Below are 6,590 nucleotides of genomic sequence, written 5' to 3'. Positions count from 1 at the left end.
ACATGATAATGGCCAAGTCGAGGATGTTAATAAAATCCTTATAAGTTTGATTAGAAAGCATATAGGGAGACTGCCTCAAAATTGACATAATACTCTAAGCCAGGTGTTATGGGCATGTATGTGTTCACCTAAAGAAGCTACGGAATCGACACCTGATAAACTTATATATAGCCATAAGGCTGTCCTGCCATTTGAGATAAATTAACAAACCATAAAAGTGGCAAAGCAAAATGATTTACATATCGAACAATACTAGTCGAGTATGATAGATGAGTTAAATGAATTAGATCAAGCTTGACTAATGGCATTAGATAGAATAATTCGATAGAAAGAATTCATTGCTAAGTCATACAATAAAAAACTAAAGAATAAAAAGTTTGCAGTTGGTGACTTAATTTTAAAGTCAATCATTCCCACTGAACAAGTCAAAGGAAAATGGTCTCCTATGTGTAAAGGTATTTTCAGGGTCGAAAAGATATCTGGTGACAATGCATATGAGTTAAAAAATATAAAAAATAATCGACAAATAGGATGCATCAATGGCAAATATCTTAAGTTGTATCATTATCATTAAAAAAAAGGGATTTAAAAGTTCAAGCAAAAAGTACATAACAAAACATCATATAAAACAGGGTCTTAAACGTGAGTTTTGAATATTCTTATTGTCAACCCAGGGCACTGAAAATTTGAGACATCTCATCCTTGAAAGCATTAGCATGAGTGACTGCCTCGACAAGAGCAGGGCAGCTTGATGTCCTGGAAGTATATGCCTTGTTAACCTTTTTGAAATCGAAGCATGAGAGTTGTGTTAGCTACTGCAACTTTTTCTCTCCCATACTTTTCTTTTTTCACATTTCTTTAGCTAAACATCATGATTAGCCAAAGCCTCTATTAATTTGTTCAAGTCTTCATCAGCAACTTGGGACATGGAGATATAATTGTATATGTCTTCAATAAAATCACTAAGAGTTGCATGGACTTTATTTGGAATTTTTTTTATTCAAGAAAGTGTGGGCATCAATGAGTCGAGTCTTCAAGTCAACATTATTGTTGTTTCCTCTAAAGGTTGATTTCGGCAGTCAAAAATTATGTTAACCCTTTCAACAACTAAGGGGTTTGAACGTGGTGGTATTTTAGGAGAAGCAACTTCTTCCCTGGGCGAAGCATCTGCTACTGATATCTCTGTAATAATTGGGGGTACAATATTTAGTTTTGGATTTGAAGAGGATAAAACCCAGGTCCCTTCAGAAGAATACACATGTCGGGCCTCAAACAAAATATTATCAAGATCGAAGTCAAGGCCTTCAAAGTCCAAATCCCCAGCCTCAGGAGCAAGAACATCAAAAGAAGGCCCAATTTCTTGTTCTGTAGCAGCCTAATCTGTTTCAAGCATAACAGTCAAAACAGCTGCAACAGTTATCGAGGTAAGGCCTAATTCTTGATGTATGTCAGCACCACTGGGAAGAGGCATGTAACTTACATACAAGAGAAAAGTGGTAAGTTTTAAAATATGTATATAGTATTACAACAAGAAATGACAAAGGATGTAAATGTTTTACCATTGAGGAGTCAGTCAAAGCTTGAGAGACAACGGTCAAAGGTACATTCTAAATAGGAGTCAAAATAGGGATAGGTATAATAACCATATGAGAAGTGGCAGGAGGTACATGTTGAGTGACTTTGACCTCGACATTGATTGGTTGGTTGACTTCTCGGTCAGACTCACTATCTACTTCGACTCTAACTTTCGATCCTTTCTTGGATTGTTTGGACTAAAGATAAATTATAGAAAATTGCTAAGCATACATAAAAAGATTGAGTGGTAATAAACTAGATTGTGTAAATTTATACCATATAAGAAGCAGCAGGTTTCGTCTTTTGAACTTTTTTGGGACAAGAGCCCATGAGAATGTCGATAGGACTGCGCTTTATAAAAGAAAGTGTAGCATCACTTGATTTTCCCCGTCCTCGACCACCACCATGCTTCGACTTTGCCTTTTTGGGAGAAGCCTCCTCATCTAAATCACAGTTCTCTTTGGCTGGTTGGTGGTTAGATTCAACCCCGGTAATTTGGGAAGGTTGAGTGGCTGAAAAACGAACAGGGAATATAAGATGAGTAAAAGAGAAAATTTGTTAAGACCTAAGAAAACATAACATACCTAGAGGATATTAATAAACCCCAAATTTGTGGTTTATCTTGTGTTAAATTCAGGAAATTTTATCAACTTATCTCACATTTATTCAATGAAATAGCATGGTTTTGTGAATTTCTCCTAATTTGTGCTTAAAAGTAAAAACATGCTTTATAGGCCTTTAATTGGTTAAATTTGGTCCACTTTGATTACATTTGGTGCTTTAATATATTTGTTAGTGATTTCAGAGTTAAAAGGCAAGGAATGGATCAAAGGAGTGAAGAGAAAAGCATGCAAAAAGGAGAATTCATGGAAAATGAGTATTTGGAGGACTCAAGGCCACGCGCACGCATCATCCATGCGTACGCGTGGTGCACAAAATTATGATCATCAACAATGGCACCAAAAACTTGGTAGCGCTCTCAAACATGAATCACACTTTGTCACAACTTCGCATAACTAACCAACAAGTGCACTGGGTCGTCCAAGTAATACCTTACGTGAGTAAGGGTCGATCCCACGGAGATTGTTGGTATAAAGCAAGCTATGGTCATCTTGTAAATCTCAGTTAGGCGGATTTAAATGGTTATAATGGTTTTCGAAAAGAATAATAAATAAAACATAAAATAAAGATAGAGATACTTATGTAAATCATTGGTGGGAATTTCAGATAAGTGTATGAAGATGTTGTCTTCCTTCTGAATCTCTGTTTTCCTACTGCCTTCCTTCAATCCTTCTTACTCCTTTCCATGGCAAGCTGTATGTAGGGCATCACTGTTGTCAATGGCTACCTCCCATCCTCTCAGTGAAAATGGTCCAAATGCTCTTGTCACAACACGGCTAATCATCTGTCGGTTCTCGATCATGTCGGAATAGAATCCATTAATTCTTTTGCATCTGTCACTACGCCCAACTATCGCGAGTTTGAAGCTCATCACAGTAATTCAATCCCTGAATCCTACTCGAAATACCACAGACAAGGTTTAGACTTTCCGGATTCTCAAGAATGACCGCCAAAGGGTTCTAGCTTATACCACGAAGATTCTGATCAAGGAATCCAAGAGATACTAGCTCGTTCTAAGGTAGAACGGAAGTGGTTGTCAGTCACGCGTTCATAGGTGAGAATGATGATAAATGTCACGGATCATCACATTCATCATGTTGAAGTGCAACGAATATCTTAAAACAAGAATAAGCAGAATTGAATAAAAAATAGTAGTAATTGCATTAAAGCCTTGGATCCTTTTTACCCTTGCCTTTTGGTTTTAAGGGCTATTGGCTTTTTCTGCTTGCTTTTTCTTTTTCTTTTATTTTTTTTGCAAGCTTTGTTCTTCACTGCTTTTTCTTGCTTCAAGAATCAATTTTATGATTTTTCAGATCATCAATAACATTTCTCTTTTTCATCATTCTTTCAAGAGCCAAAAATTTTAACATTCATAAACAACAAGATAAAAAATATGCACTGTTCAAGCATTCATTCAGAAAACGAAAAGTATTATCACCACATCAATATAATTAAACTAATTTCAAGGATAAATTCAAAACTCATGTACTTCTTGTTCTTTTGAATTAAACATTTTTCATTTAAGAGATGTCAAGGATTCATGGAATTATTCATAGCCTTAAGACATAGTTACTAAATACTAATGCTCATGTAGTAAAGACACAAACATAGATAAACATGAAGCTTAAAAACCGAAAAATAGAGAAATAGGAACAAGGAATGAGTCCACCTTAGTGATGGTGGCGTCTTCTTCTTAAAGGACCAATGGCGTTCTTGAGCTCCTCTATGTCTCTTCCTTGCCTTTGTTGCTCCTCCCTCATAGCTCTTTGATCTTCTCTAATCTCATTGAGAATGATGGAGTGCTCTTGGTGTTCCACCCTTAATTGATTCATATCATAACTCAATCCTTCTAGAGAAGTGTTGAGTTGTTCCCAATAGTTGTTTGAAGGAAAATACATCCCTTGAGGCATCTCAGGAATTTCTTGATGATGAGCTTCCTCATGCGTCTCTTGAGATCCATGGATGGCCTCTCTTGTTTGCTCCATCCTCTTCTTGGTGTTGGGATTGTCCTCTTCAATGAGGATGTCTCCTTCTATGACAACTCCAGCTGAGTAGCATAGATGGCAAATAAGATGAGGAAAAGCTAGCCTTGCCAAGGTGGAGGGCTTTTTGGCTACTTTGTAGAGTTCTAGAGAGATGACTTCATGAACTTCTACTTCCTCTCCAATCATGATGCTATGGATCATGATGGCCTGATCCACAGTAACTTCAGATCGGTTGCTAGTGGGGATGATGAAACGTTGGATGAACTCCAACCATCCTCTAGCCACAGGCTTAAGGTCCAATCTTCTCAATTGAACCGGCTTGCCTTTTGAGTCTCTTTTCCATTGAGCTCCTTCTACACATATGTCCATGAGAACTTGGTCCAACCTTTGATCAAAGTTGACCCTTCTAGTGTAGGGGCGTGCATCTTCTTACATCATAAGCAAGTTGAATGCCAACCTTACATTCTCCGGACTGAAATCTAAGCATTTCCCCCGAACCATTGTAAGATAATTCTTTGTGTTCGGGTTCATACTTTAATCATGGTTCCTGATGATCCATGCATTGGCATAGAACTCTTGAACCATTAAGATTCCGACTTGTTGAATGGGGTTGGTAAGAACTTCCTAACCTCTTCTTTGGATCTCATGTCGGATCTCCGGATACTCATTTTTCTTGAGCATGAAAGGGACCTCAGGGATCACCTTCTTCTTGGCCACAACTTCATAGAAGTGGTCTTGATGGGCTTTTGAGATGAATCTCTCCATCTCCCATGGCTCGGAGGTGGAAGTTTTTGTCTTCCCTTTCCTCTTTCTAGAGGTTTCTCCGGCCTTAGGTGCCATAGATGGTTATGGAAAAATAGAAAGCTATGCTTTTACCACACCAAACTTAGAATGTTACTCCCCCTCAAGCAAAGAAAAGAAAAAATAGAAGAAGAAGAAGAAAAATATATGAAGGAAAGGGTGAGGGATGTGTATTCGGCCAAGGGGGGAAGAGAGGGTTGTGTTGTGTGAAAATGAAGAAAGATAGAGGGGTTTATATAGTGGAGGGAGAGGGTAGTAGGTTCGGTCATTAGGGAGGGTTTGGGTGGGAAAGGGAATTTTGAATTTGAAGGTATTTATGGGGAAGAGTGGATGGATGTGAGTGGTGAAGAGGTGATAGGGAAGAGAGATTGAGGTGATTGGTGAAGGGTTTTTGGGGAAGAGTGTTATTGGATTGTGTGAAGAAGAGAGAAGGTGAGTTGAGGTAGGTAGGGATCCTGTGGGGTCCACAGATCCTGAGATGATCCTGTGGGGTCCACAAATCCTGAGGTGTCAAGGATTTATCATCCCTGCACCAATGGGGTGTGTAAAATGCCTTCTGCATGCAATCCTGGCGTTCAACGCCAGATTGATGCTTGTTTATGGCGTTAAACGCCAGTTCTATGCTTGTTTCTGGCGTTTAACGCCAGCTTTTCTCAGGGTGCAATCCTGGCATTTGAATGCCAGACTCCTACTTGTTTCTGGAATTCAACGCCAGATTCATGCTCTGTTCTGGCGTTGAATGCCAGCCAGATGCTCCTTACTGGCGTTTAAACGCCAATAAGCTCTTCCTCTAGGGTGTACTGTTTCTTCTGCTGTTTTTTATTCTATTTTTAATTTTAGTAATTTTTTGTGACTCCACATGATCATGAACCTAATAAAACATAAAAGAACAATAAAAATATAGATAAATAAAAATTGGGTTGCCTCCCAATAAGCACTTCTTTAATGTCAATAGCTTGACAGTGAGCTCTCATGGAGCCTCACAAATCATCAGAGCATTGTTGGGACCTCCCAACACCAAACTTAGAGTTTGAATGTGGGGGTTCAACACCAAACTTAGAGTTTGGTTGTGGCCTCCCAATACCAAACTTAGAGTTTGATTGTGGGGGCTTTGTTTGACTCTGTATTGAGAGAAGCTTATTATGCCTCTTTTCTTTGTTTACAGAAGGATAGCCTTGGGCCTTAAACACAAGGTAGTTCCCATTCAATTGAAGGACTAATTCTCCTCTGTTAACATCAATCACAGCTCATGCTGTGGCTAGGAAAGGTCTTCCAAGGATGATACATTCATCCTTCTCCCACCTAGTGTCTAAGATTATGAAATCAGCAGGGATGTAAAGGCTTTTAACCTTTACTAACACGTCCTCTATCATTTCATAAGCTTGTCTTATTGACTTGTCTGCCATTTCTAATGAGAATATGGCAGCCTGTACCTCAAAGATCCCTAGTTTCTCCATTACAGAAGTGGCATAAGATTTATACCTGACCCCAGGTCACACAGAGCCTTCTCAAAGTCATGGTGCCCATGGTACAGGGTATTAAAAATTTACCAGGATCTTGTTTCTTTTGAGGTAAAGTTTGCTGAACCCATGTATCTAGTTCACTAAT

The sequence above is a fragment of the Arachis hypogaea genome, chromosome 4 (genome assembly GCF_003086295.3).
Source record: "Arachis hypogaea cultivar Tifrunner chromosome 4, arahy.Tifrunner.gnm2.J5K5, whole genome shotgun sequence".
In the NCBI taxonomy this organism is placed as follows: Eukaryota; Viridiplantae; Streptophyta; class Magnoliopsida; order Fabales; family Fabaceae; genus Arachis; species Arachis hypogaea.
This window is presented reverse-complemented; position numbering follows the sequence as displayed.